The sequence below is a fragment of the Lissotriton helveticus genome, chromosome 1_2, assembly GCF_964261635.1.
Source record: "Lissotriton helveticus chromosome 1_2, aLisHel1.1, whole genome shotgun sequence".
Taxonomy (NCBI): Eukaryota; Metazoa; Chordata; class Amphibia; order Caudata; family Salamandridae; genus Lissotriton; species Lissotriton helveticus.
The window spans coordinates 32914420-32928529 of NC_136058.1; the positions used below are offsets into that span (position 1 = coordinate 32914420).

General features: G+C 49.4%; 1 protein-coding gene across 1 annotated transcript in view; it reads right to left on the bottom strand.

Annotated features, from left to right (window-relative positions):
- Nucleotides 1-14110, bottom strand: part of MSH4 (mutS homolog 4) — a 1513152-nt gene that overhangs the window by 924381 nt on the left and 574661 nt on the right. The window lies entirely within an intron of this gene.

Here is a 14110-nt window from a genome sequence, read left to right on the forward strand (position 1 = left end):
CAGTTGTTCTTTTCGGAGACTGAAACAAACCCAGTAACAAAATAGGTTAACAATATCTCCTCATTAAAGAATATCCTTTGCCTGGGGAGGCGGGAGGGTTGCTTATGACTTTGATGAGGATACCCCTGGAAGAGAACTAGGATTACAGGTAAGTAACTAATCCTTCTCTTCCAGGGGATTCTCATCAATAGTCATAAGCATTAGAATAGAATAGCGAGCCTCTCCTCATCCTTGCGGGCAAAGGAATGACAAGACAGTAATCTTATCAACAAGCCTGAGCAGGCTATAGGCTACCCAAACAGATTTCTCAAGGAGGCTTGCCCTACTTGAGTATCGGCCCTGGAATCAGATTCGAGACAGTAATGCCTCGTAAAGGTATGAACCAATTTCCAGGTTGCAGCCTTGCATATTTCTGACATTGGAATGTCATGTAAGAAAGCTACTGTAGCGGCTTTCCCTCTAGTGGAATGAGCTTTGGGTAACACCAATAAAGGCTTGCCTGCAAGCTGATAGGCCAATTTAATGGAAGAGACAATCCATCTGGAGATGGATCTTTTGGCCGCTGGAAAGCCCGTTCTCATTGAACCATAGTTCACAAACAGTTGATCCGTTTTCCTGATCCCTTTAGTCTTTTCCAAATAGAACTTGAGCACTCTTTTAAGATCCAAGGAGTGCAGTGACCGCTCGGCTGGGGTCGTAGGATTTGGAAAAAACGAAGGGAGGGAAATGGACTGATTTATATGAAAATCAGAAACCACTTTAGGCAAGAAAGAGGGATGAGCCCTCAGGACTACTCTATTGTGGTGGAAAACAGTATATGGTTCCTTCGTACAGAGCGCTTGTATCTCGCTCACTCTGCGCGCTGAGGTAATCGCCACCAAAAAAGCCGCCTTCCAAGAGAGATGTTGCAAGGAGGCCTTGTGGATGGGCTCGAAAGGAGGTGACATTAACCTGGATAGAACCAGGTTCAATTCCCAAGGAGGAGAAGGATTTCGCACAGGGGGATACACTTTTTTCAACCCCTGGAGGAAGTCCTTAACCACCGGAACCTGAAAGAAAGAAATCTGATTAGGTGATTTCCTGTATGCTACTATGGCTGACAAATGCACTCTAATGGAAGCATATTTCAAACCAGATGTTGCCAAGGAAAGGAGGTATGGCAGGATTACCTCCTCCTGCCCTTTAGTTGGATCTAAGTGATGATCCCTACACCATATGTAGAATCTTTTCCACTTGAATGCATAAGACGCTCTCGTGGAAGGTCTCTTTGCCTCCTTTAAAATGTGCATACATTCGGGAGGCAGATTCAAATGCCCATATTGCAGGACCTCAGGTGTCATGCTGTCAGGTTCAGTGATGAGAGGTTGGGATGTAGTATCCTCCCGTTCATCTTGCTCAACAGGTCCGGTTTGCAAGGAAGTCGTCTGTGTGGACACACAGACAGATGCAGTAGGTCCGGGTACCACCACTGTCGTGGCCAATCCGGAGTTATCAAGATCATTTCCATGTCCGACCTGAGGAGCTTGGAAACTACCTTCGGAATCAGAGGCAGGGGAGGAAACGCATAGGCAAAAGTTCCCGACCAATCCATCAGGAGAGTGTTCCCCTGCGTCCCTGGCCGGTGGAATCTGGACGCGAAGGCGTGGCATTTTGCGTTTTCTTCGTCCGCAAACAAGTCTATGGCTGGACGCCCCCAACAACGAAAAAGCTCTTCTACCACTTCGTCGTTTAGCACCCAGTCTGGCTGATCTTCGAAGTGCCTGCTGAGTGCGTCTGCTTTGATGTTTAACTCGCCTGGAAGGTGCACAGCCACCACTGACAGGTTTCGAGAGAGAAGCCAGTGCCAGATGGCTTCAGCCTCCCAGGAGAGAGGGCGAGATCGTGTGCCTCCTTGTTTGTTCAGATAGAACATGGTGGTTGTATTGTCTGTCTGAACTAAGAATGAATTGGACTCGATTGCTGGAAGAAAAGTTTGGAGAGCTAGAAACACCGCTCTGAGCTCCAGCATGTTTATGTGGTACGCCTGCTCCTGTGCAGACCACTGACACTGAATCTGAAGGGGACCCATGTGCGCTCTCCAGCCTTGTAGAGAGGCATCTGTTACTATAGACTGGGTGGGTAGTGGCTGATGAAAAGGTACTCCCACCAGCACATTCCTCGTCCGAGTCCACCATTTGATGGCATCCTTCGCTGTTTGGGAAAGAGTGATACGATCTTCCCAACGCCCTGTCGCCTGGTCCCACTGGTCTTCGAGAGCCTGTTGTAGAGGACGCATTCTCAGCCTGGCGTTCGGGATGAGAAAAATGCAGGACGCCATGGAACCCAGCAGGGAGGCTACCTGTCGGACTGTTGGAAGCCGAGACTCTAATAGAATACCGCACTTCTGCCTCATAGAAAAAAGTCTCTCCTCCGAAGGAAACGCTTTTCCCAATTTTGTGTCCAGAACGGAGCCTAGGTAGTGGATGGACTGTGTCGGCTGCTGGACTGACTTCTCCAGGTTCACATGGAGACCGAGCCTGTGCAACTGGTGTAGGCAAAGTTGCAGATCGTGCGTCACCTGAACCGGAGACGGGCACTTTAGGAGCCAGTCGTCCAGGTATGGGTAAATGAAGAGTCCCTTTTTGTGAAGAAAAGCCGCCACCACTGCCATGCATTTGGTGAAGACTCGTGGTGCGGACTTGAGTCCGAAGGGTAGCACCTTGTACTGGTAGTGTTTGCTTCCTACGACAAACCTCAAGTACTTGCGATGCTGTAGAGCAATCGGAATGTGAAAGTATGCATCTTGCAGATCCACCGAACACATCCAATCTCCGGCTTGAAGATGTGGGCATATTTGGTGAAGAGCTAACATGCGGAACTTTTCTCTGACGATGACTTTGTTTAGGAGACGCAGATCTAGTATAGGCCTGAACCTGTCCTCCTGATCTTTTTTGGGGACAAGAAAGTATCTTGAGTAGACACCCTTACCTCTTTCAGAGGGAGGAACTTCCTCTATAGCTCTTTTTTGTAGTAGGACTGACACTTCTCTGCGGAGCAAGCTCAGCTGGTGAGGGCAAGAGGTCTTTGGAGGAATGCTTTTCGGAAGCGCACGGAAACGTAGCCTGTATCCATTGCGCAGTATATTCAGCACCCACTGATCTTTAGTGATGGTGACCCACTTTGTCAGGTGTTGTGAAGCACTTCCTCCCACTGGAGTGGGCAACGGCGCCAGAGGAAGCCACTGATCAAGCCTTTCCTCCTCTCGTGGTGGTAAAGGACTGCTGGACCGTGACCGTCTTGACCCTTCCAGAGGCGGCCGCTCCCCCACGCAGCTCCCCACCCCGACTGCAGTGGTATCGTAGCGCTTGGCATTCATTACGATCTCTGCCTCCTCGCATTGCTCGTACTTTAAACTGTGCTGCTCTCACTTAGAGGCGCTGCAGAATCGATTTAATTGAATTAATCTGGCTAGAACACGCTTGTTGGTATCTGTTGCTGCCGGATTCTAGAAAGTGACAAATTTGAAGCGCGCAGTCCGCATTGTGACTTAATTTATTTACTTAATTATTTGTGAATGCGTGTTTGCACAGCGTAGTACTGCCCAATCCAATTTGGTTATTTTGGTAGCAGCCATCTTCACGTTTGTTGGTGCCTCCTTGCTCGGACCTACACCCCGCCCTCGGCCTCCCAGCTGTCCCTCCCTCCCACTGAGCCTACTACCCCGACCCTCCGCCATATCCTTTGTGACCGTCTTGACCCTTCCAGAGGCGGCCGCTCCCCCACGCAGCTCCCCACCTCGACTGCAGTGGTATCGTAGCGCTTGGCATTCATTACGATCTCTGCCTCCTCGCATTGCTCGTACTTTAAACTGTGCTGCTCTCACTTAGAGGCGCTGCAGAATCGATTTAATTGAATTAATCTGGCTAGAACACGCTTGTTGGTATCTGTTGCTGCCGGATTCTAGAAAGTGACAAATTTGAAGCGCGCAGTCCGCATTGTGACTTAATTTATTTACTTAATTATTTGTGAATGCGTGTTTGCACAGCGTAGTACTGCCCAATCCAATTTGGTTATTTTGGTAGCAGCCATCTTCACGTTTGTTGGTGCCTCCTTGCTCGGACCTACACCCCGCCCTCGGCCTCCCAGCTGTCCCTCCCTCGCCCCTCCCCCCTTCACTATCCATTTATGACAGTTGCATTTGCGCGCAGCGTTCACGCGCAGCGATCGCGCCCCAGTCGCGCCGAAGGCGCGCCAAAGGTAAGCCCGTCTGCGCCCGTCCGCGCCTAGCGCCATACCCCCTGGCCCACGCCGTACCCAGCCCACTAGATTCACATATGATGCCGCAACTCTCCTCGCCCTCAACCCCGGACTCACTCCACAATGCTGCGAAGCCACCCCAGGACGTACCCACGGCCCATTCGCCTGCCGCACCTGCAAGTTCACCTGCTCCAAGACCCTCACCAAATCCACTCCCTCCAGTCATAGCTCCGAGTCTAACCACCTGAAGTGCATCCTGCTAAACACCCGCTCGATCCACAGACACGCCACCGAACTCTGGGACCTACTCGACACTGCATCACCAGACATCGCCTTCCTCACTGAAACATGGATGAACACATCATCAGCACCCGACATCGCCATAGCCATACCGGACGCTTACAAGATCATCCGAAAAGACCGCACCAACCAAACAGGAGGAGGCATCGCCATCATCCACAGGAACACCATCAAAATCACGACCAGCACCGACGATAACCTCGCTACCGCCGAACACCTTCACTTCCAGATCCACACCGACCCCAGGACCACACTTAGAGGCACCCTCATCTACAGGCCCACAGGAACCCGCACTAAATTCAGCGATGACATCACTGACTTCATCAGCCCACATGCCCTCGCCTCCGAAAACTACATTCTATTAGGAGACCTCAACTTCCACCTCGAAAACAAACAAGACAGCAACACCAACTCCCTTCTGGACAACCTGACCAATCTCGGACTCAAACAACTTGTGGACACCCCCACCCACGTTGCCGGGCACATGCTCGACCCTATCTTCACCTCCAGCAAGCACATTTCCTTCGACCGCACCACATCTCTCCATTGGACGGACCACAGCTGTGTTCACTTCAGCTACAAAACCACCTTGACCCACAACTGCACACAACCTATTCCTCGGAGAAACTGGAACAAAATCACCTCTGACCAACTCCTCACATCACTCAACCAAAACCCTCCCACCCTCTCATTGGACCCTAACCAAGCGGCCACCAATCTCAAGCAATGGATCACCCACAGTGCTGACGAACTAGCTCCCCTGAAAAAGCACCAGATCAATTCAGGCAATAAAAAGGCCCCCTGGTTCAATGATGACCTTAAAAAATCCAAGAAGCTATGCCGCACCCTAGAGAAAACATGGAGAAAAAACCCAACCACCGACAACATGGCCACCCTCAAGGCGGCCACCCGCAAACATCACCAACTGATTCGATCCACCAAGACATCTGCATTCAAGGATCGTCTCGACAACAACGCCCACAACAGCAAGGAACTTTTCAACATTGTCAAAGAATTCACCAACCCCGCCGCTGCATCTAACGACATCACTCCCTCCCAAGACCTCTGCGATGCGCTATCCTCCTTCTTCTACAACAAAATTGCCTACATCCACAACAGCTTCGAGAACACTCCCGGCGAACTACCCTCCCCACCCTCCTCAGATCCCACACCGCCAACTAACAACCTCCGCGCCTGGAACCCAATCACCACCGAAGACACCATCCGCCTAATGAACTCAATCCACTCTGGCTCGCCAACCGACCCCTGCCCCCACCACATCTTCAACAAAGCTGACTCCATCATCGCACCCCACCTCCGTGATGTCATCAACTGCTCGTTCAACTCTGCCACCTTCCCAGAAAGCTGGAAACACGCCAAACTCAGCGCCCTCTTGAAAAAACCCACAGCAGACCCCGCTGAACTAAAAAACTATCGACCCATATCCCTCCTCCCCTTCCCCGCCAAAGTTATTGAGAAAGCCGTCAACAGCCAACTCGCCGCCTTCCTTGAATCCAACAACTCACTCGACCCCTCACAGTCCGGATTCCGAGCAAAACACAGCACCAAAACCGCCCTCATCGCAGCTACAGACGACATCCGAACGCTACTGGACAACGGAGAAACAGTGGCCCTCATCCTTCTCGACCTCTCCGCCGCATTCGACACAGTCTGCCACAACACCCTTATACAACGCCTCAGCAACATCGGCATACAAGGAAAAGCCTTGAACTGGATCATCTCATTCCTCGCCGGGAGAACTCAAAGAGTCCGACTTCCCCCATTCAACTCTGATGCCACTGAAGTCATCTGTGGAGTACCACAAGGATCATCACTCAGTCCCACCCTCTTCAACGTTTACATGAGTCCACTCGCCTCCATTGCGCGTCAACACAACCTCAACATCATCTCTTACGCCGACGACACCCAGTTAATTCTTTCCCTCACCAAAGACCCTAACACCGCCAAAACCAATCTTCACGAAGGCATGAAAGAAGTAGCCGAATGGATGAAACATAGCCGCCTAAAACTCAACTCAGACAAAACGGATGTGCTCATCCTAGGATCATCCCCCTCTGCCTGGGACGACTCATGGTGGCCTTCCGCTCTGGGCACAGCACCCACACCCACTGACCACGCACGCAATCTGGGCTTCATCCTTGACTCCTCTCTCTCGATGTCCAGACAAGTCAACGCAGTCTCATCCTCCTGCTTCAACGTACTTCGTATTCTCAAAAAGATCTTCCGCTGGATCCCCCTCGAAACAAGAAAGACTGTCACCCACGCCCTGGTCACGAGCCGATTGGATTATGGTAACACACTCTACGCCGGAATCACAGCAAAACTACAGAAGAAACTCCAACGCATCCAAAACGCATCAGCAAGACTCATACTAGACATCCCTCGCCAAGATCACATCACCGGACACCTAAAAGACCTCCACTGGCTTCCCATCAACAAGAGGATTACATTCCGTCTTCTCACCCACGCACACAAAGCCCTCTACAAACTAGGACCCGAATGCCTCAGCACTCGACTGTCCTTCTACACACCCACCCGCCAACTTAGATCATCCAATCAAGCCCTCGCCGTAGTCCCGCGCATCCGAAAATCCACCATGGGTGGCAGGTCCTTCTTCCTTGCAGCCAAGACCTGGAACACACACCCTACTCACCTCCGCCTTACACAAAACCACATCTCCTTCAGAAAAGAACTCAAAACCTGGCTATTCGACAAAAACTGAACCCCCCCCTTCCCCAAGCGCCTTGAGACCCTCTGGGTGAGCAGTGCGCTATACAAATCTCTGAACTTGAACTTGAACTGGTGACCTCCTCTACCTCTGTTGGATTTGCCTCGGAACTGGGATTTTCCTTGGTTCCTATTCTGGGACCACTGAGGGGTTTGAACCCTCTGTTGAGCCCCTCTCCCCCTGTTGATATTAAAACGGCGTTTGAATTCTTTTTTCTTCTCCAAACCCACCACTTTTACCGTTTCCAGTTTAGTCTTCATACGGGTCATCTCTTCGTCAGCATGTTCTCTGAAGAGAGAGGAACCAGAAAAAGGAAGATTAAGGATGCGATGCTGAGCATCCGGCTTCAGCCCTGTGAGGCGCAACCAAGCCGACCTCCTGGCACAAACCCCATGTGAGTAGGAGTGTGCCGCAAGCACTGCACCGTCCGCTGCTGTGCTTATCAACTGGTTCGCCACCAGACATCCTTCTGTCATAGTTTCTTCAAAGTCCTTCTGGTCTTCCTTTGGCAGTTTGGACTTGAACCTCTCCATGGAGTCCCATAAGGCTCTGTCGTATCTACCCAGCAGTGCGGCCGCACTAGAGACCTTCAGCGTGGAGGCAGCTGAATTGCACACCTTGCGACCCCACGAATCCTGAGATTTGCTGTCCTTATCTGGTGGGACTGAAGAGGAAGCAGCAACTGCATGCGTCTTCCTCGCCGCTGCCACTATCACAGAGTCTGCTGGAGGGTCAGATTTTACAAAAACTGGGTCAGACGAAGCCGGCTTGTATTTCTTCTGTATGCGGGCTGGCACCGCTCTGATGGCTGCTGGGGTTAGGAAAACGTCCTTCACCAGATCCATAATCCCCGGGACTAAAGGCAGCAGTGGACGAGAGATAGATTTTTTGTGCAAAGTTTCAAAAATCACTGTCGTAGTAACCTGGGGACAGACATTTCAATGCTCAGCTTCTGAGCTCCTCTTTGCAGGACATCCAGATAAGTAACAATGTCATCCACTGGAGAGGATCTGGAAGTAGGACTATCCATCAACGTGGGAGAGTAATCCCTCTTGGAAGACCTAGTCAAAGAGGTAGAGGAAGTAGACGGAGTTCTTCGATGTCTACGGTGAGCACTGTGCCTCCTCTCACGTGATCTTCTTGGGTGCTCTTCCTTTCTAGGAGAGCAAGATCTGACCGGATCCTGTCTTCTTGGTGAACGAGATCTGACAGGATCTTCTCTGGGAGATCGGGATCTCACCGGATTTTCCCTTCTGGGAGAGTGAGATCTGGTTGGTCTTCTCACAGGTGATGTGTCTGCTTGGCGCCTGGGAGGACTACGCCTGTCCACTTCATCTACCAGTCTCTGGAGAGGAGATCTGTGCTGCGGACTGACGTACTCTTGCATTCGTTTGGTAGCCCCTGAATCTTGCCAATGGTCCAATGATTTGTACCATTTGGGTGATAGTCTGACCTCCGCAGCCGAAGGATCTGGCTGACGCACAGGAGATCTGGGGACAGGACTTCTGGACCTTGAGGATGTTGTTGAGGAGCCAGAAGACTGTGAAGTAGAATGACGAGAAGCCGAGTCCGTTACCATGATCACAGAGTTTCTTGACGACGATCGAGCCCTTTCTGAAGGTCTCGACGTCGAGCGTTCTGGCGTCGTATGCTTTTCTCTCGACGTCGAACGCCTCTGGGGAGTCGGCGGGTCCAACAATCTCGACTTCGAATGCCTCGACGGCGATCGATGCGAGGATCTACGGATCTACGGAGCCGTCTCTCTCGACGTCGAACGGCGATGACCAGCCGTCGACGGAGCCTTCTCTCTCGACGTCGAACGGCGATGACCAGCCGTCGTCGGAGCCTTCTCTCTCGACGTCGAACGTCGATGACCAGCCGTCGACGGAGCCCTCTGTCTCGACATCGAATGTCTGTGCGACGACGGCGGAGGGGTATTGGTCACCCTCGACGCCGAGCGTCGACGAAACGCCGACGGAGACTGCTACCTCGATGCCGACCGATGTTTTCCTGTCGACGGCAGAGGGGTCTTGGTCCTCGACGCCGAACGTCGTTTCTTAGACGACGGCGGAGGGGTCACACTTCTCGACGCCGGTCGTCGTCTGGATGACGACGGCGAAGGAGTGACCTCCCTCGACGCCGATCGTCGCCAGGTTGAAGACGGCGGAGGGTCCTTGGATCTCGACGCCGACCGTCGCCCGGTTGACGGCGGCGGAGTTACCTTCCTCGACGCCAATCGTCGCCCGGTTGACGACGGCGGAGGGGATTTTCGACGGCAGAGCTGGATCCTTCGACGTCGTCGACGTACCTGTTCTTCTTTTCGACGGCGAGCCCGCCGTCGACGGTAGATTTGAAGGCAAACGACCCACGGTGGTTCTTTCCTCAGCGCCAAGCCTGACGCTGAAGCTGAAGGGTGAGAAGACTTCTCTTTTGAAGATGTTCTAGCCTTCTTGGAACCCTTCTTCACCGGAGACCTTCCTCTGGATGACCTGTGAGCCAGGCCATAGATGCGAATTCTTTCCCTGTCTTTGAGAGTTCTTCCTGACAGGTGCTCGCAGTGAGGACAGGTGCCTGGATCATGTTCTTCAGGAAGACACAGGATACAAACGTCGTGATTGTCTGATTTTGCTTTCTTGTTTCCACAAGAAGGACATTTGTCAAAAAGTGAAGGCATTCTCAGCTGAAAATGCTCACCAAACTGACTTAAAAAGACAGTTTCTTACTTGACTAGATGTAAAATGTCAAAGTAAGCAGAAAAAGTTGTTCAAAAAGAAGTAATTTTCTGTCAGAAAACAGAAATTAGTGGAGCTGTGTAACCAGGATCCTTCCTGAAGGAGCCGGAAAGAACAACTGACCTAACTGTCACCCCTGAGGCATGATGGGATACCGGGGGTCATGGTTGCCTTAAAGGCACGGTGTCAGTTTTTTGTATACAGCTACAGGTTAGCTTTTCAGTCTTTTTAGACTGTGTGTTTGCAATGCAGCCTGGGAGCTTTCTATGCTTTCAGTGAGTTATAAGAATTTCTACTGCTGCCTAAGCATTAAAACAGTTTCTAAACAATCTTTGGTGTTGTTTCTCATGTTTCTAATGCATATTATTCATGTATGGTGGAAATTCTTCACAGCATATTTCAGCTCTGGTGTGATTTGGCTGCTATTGCATATATATATATATATATATATATATATATATATATATATATATATATATATATATTACCTACTGGCAGTCGCCAGTAGGTATATATAGTTAGGATTTTTTCCCTATGGGATTTTTGAAAATTCTATGTCTAATAACTTTGGCGTTTGTGGACGGAATTGGCTGAAATTTTCTGGAAAATGGAACATTTTGTTTCTGAGCAGCCCCTGGAAATTTGGGGGGGGTTCGTCCAGGGGGGGTCGAGAAAAAAGGGGGGTCCCAAAACGTGTTTTTAACATTGAGTTTTCCATAGGGCGGTTGGCCTCACTTTTAGCCCGAACGGCTGAATGGATTTGCATGAAACTTGGCAAAATTGCAGGGACTGGTAGCCCGATGTGCCTTTTGTAGGTCTCAATATATGTGCTCCAGTGGATTTTGAGAAATTAACGTTTAAAAAAAGATATATATCTGTAAGCGCGCTCTGGGCAGCGCTCCGGTCCGCGGACCTTAAGCGTACCGGAACTTCGCGTAGCTAAGCTGATTGGCTCTCCGGTGTCTGTCAACATTCTAAACAGTCCGGAGCAGCCGCCATCTTGTCTCTCGGTAGGATTGAGAGACAAGAGGAGGCCAAAACAAAGGGGGAAATAACCATAAGGGGGCATACTAGATCCTCCCTGACCCCCTAGGTTTAATGTGGAGGTTTTAAAAGGGCCCCGCGGGGCAAAAAAAACACAATTTTTTTTTTGTTTTTTTTGCGTGGGGAGCGCCCGGTCCGCGAACCGGGAAGCGTTCTGGGCAGCGTACTGCAATGAAAAATGAATGATAGACTTTTCAAATGCTGTATGTTAATTGATTGTTGGTTTTGTTGATTATTTTTTATTTTCTTTATTTTTTAAGCATTTTTTTTATTGTGATTGTGTTTCATAATTTATTAAACTTTCTAACATTTCATTGTCAGAAATTTCATAATTATCATTGAATATACATTGTAGTCTCTGAGGGTGTAAAATGTCCTCATTTTCAAGGAGGTTATCTACTGCTTGTACACATTGCAGTAGTTCTTTGTCTAAAGTTTCATCGAAAAATTCAAAATCATTTTCATCATTGATTTCTTGGCTGTTCTCTTGCAGGACAATTTGAAATTCAACTTTCTGTTCGCCTTCCATTTTGCCTGAAATTTAGATTAAAAAAATATATATTAGTAGAGATAGGGCACTGTTGGGATTAATTTTGGGCAGTGTATAGTATCAGAGTGGAAGTAGGAATATAAAAAAGTGTATGTGATTTAACGTAAGTAAATTCATAATTATACAAGAGAAGCCTAACTCCAGAAAAAGTTTACCATATTAACTTATAGTGCACAATATACTTCAGTTTTAAAAATAAAAACTTACCTTTAGAAAGAAGTTGAAGGAATTAGTGAAAATCCTATTGAAATGTACACCAAGAAGTAGTAGTCAAAATGGCTGTGTTTTCTTCTCTTCCTTTATATATATTCAGGTATATAACCAATCAAATGTCAGGTAAAAAAAGTAGAAAATGAAAGTAACATTTTAATTGGTTGTCAATTCCAACACTTCAGATGTGTTTTGTGAAGTAATTTACCTCACGGTATTTAGAGAGGTCTACAGGCTAAATGGCTAAATGGAATTCCAATCAAATTTGTGAAAATGGTAGGGATTGGTATGTAGTATGAGCTAGTCTATATTTGGTGAAATTGTCTCCAGTGGCTTTTCTGTGAACTACTTTCCCACCTTTTTTGATGGTGCGCTTCCCAGGGAGCGACCCGGTACGCGAACCGTTGAGCGCCCCGGTTCGCGAACCTTAAGCGTAACGGGAGTCCACCATTTTGTGTTTCGGTCGAATTAAGATACAAGATGGAGGGCAAATAATGTTCAGAATGGGTAGAAGGGGGCACGGTAGACTTATCTTGACCCCCTAGGTTTTGTGAGGGTGGCTGAGGAGGCCCATATGTGCGAAAAAAAAACATTTTTTTTAAAAATTTCGCGAGGTTAGCTCCCGGTTCGCGTACCGGGTAGCGCCCCAGGGAGCGTACTTTGTTGAAAATTAGTGAAAAATGTTAGAGTAAAATAATAATTGTGAGTGATCAGATGTAGGGTAGCTCTGAGAAGAGCTTTTGGGTTTATGGTACATTTAGGTACTTATAAGTAGGTACCAATGCACATTCTTAAATTCAGAGTGAAAATTCTGTTGCCCTCATCCAGCAGCGGTGCGTCCATAGGGGCGTAGGGGCGTAGCCCCACAAGCCCATGGACGACGCTGCTCGGCTGCTGCAAGAGACTGATGAAAAATTTTGTAGAAGTCGTGCGTGCGCCGCCGGGAATCCGGGAAGCGCCCGAGTAATGTGGGAGAGGGGCTGGTCTGGACTGCTGCGCAGCTCGAGTGACAGTCCAGGTGACGCAATCACTCAGCTGCAGCAGCAGACAGCCAGCCAGCCAAGGTATCTTCAGGTGCGCAAGTGACAGGGGGGCAGAAACTTCTTCAAGCATGCGCATTAGTGTTCCCCCATAGAGAGCAACCAGGGGGGTGTTTCTTTAAGCTGGCCGGCTTTTCAAAGGCGACACAGGGCGAGCAGTTAGTGGGCCCCCCTAGCCAATCCTGGCACTGCCTGCAGTGCCAGGATTGGCTGGTCACTGCGCAGCAGGGCAGGGCAATCCATTATTGGATGCCGCGCCTGGGTGGTGATACACACACTGCATAATGGCCAATCACTGTGTGTGACTTCATGTAGTCATGCAGTGATTGGCCATTTTGCAGCACTGCGGAGCTGACGTCAGATCCTCTACTCGCCATCGCCACCAGTCTCGCCTCGTGTGGACCGAGTGTATGAGAGCCAGCCTGTGTGCCCTTTCTCTCGACTAAACGCCCTGCTTACTACTTACTTAAGGTACGTATTTTCATTTAACTACTATTGGAACTGGCCTACGGGGCTATCCGGCAGTGCCAGAAGGGAGGGCTGATCTGAAAAATGAAGTGTAACTGTATAGGCCGCGTTTGGGCAATTTCTGGGCCGGTTGGTGAGCCACGTTTTACTGTTGTGTTTCCCTGATATTAGTACAAACATTGCCTGTTCGAGGTACAAATACCCAAGTCTCTCCTACCTTATAAAACATCTGACAGCTATGGCATCTGTACAAGTTCCAAACTTTCCCGATTTGCACATGTGAACCACCACTTTTTAGCTTTCGGATTCGCTATTGGAGGCCGCTTTTATTTTGAGGCCTGGGCCTATTTACTGTCCTAAATCCAACCCTGGATATTTATTTATTTATTTTGCAGTTTTACATTTCGCGAACTCGACCCGTAGGTATTTTGGAGTGCTTTACAGGAGCACCAGTTCATTAAACAGGTACACATTCGTTTTTTTGTAGGGACGGGGAGATTAAATGATTTGTCCAGATAGAATCACCGGAAGTTGAGCCGACGCCGAGACCGGAACCTGCCATTCCACATTCGTCAGCTCTGGCATCCCCAGTGGGTGGACGTGGGCTTGGGTGTACCCGAGATAATGCATGTGAGAAAGTTATTTTTAGTGTACTCGTCTGAGTGTGCGAGAATGGGTCGTCCAGAGACCCACCCCTTGGATTACACTGACCTGATCTTCACAAATCATGTAGCGCACAGAGCTGTCTTGTGCTGACAGAAAGCACACAACTGGGCATTCA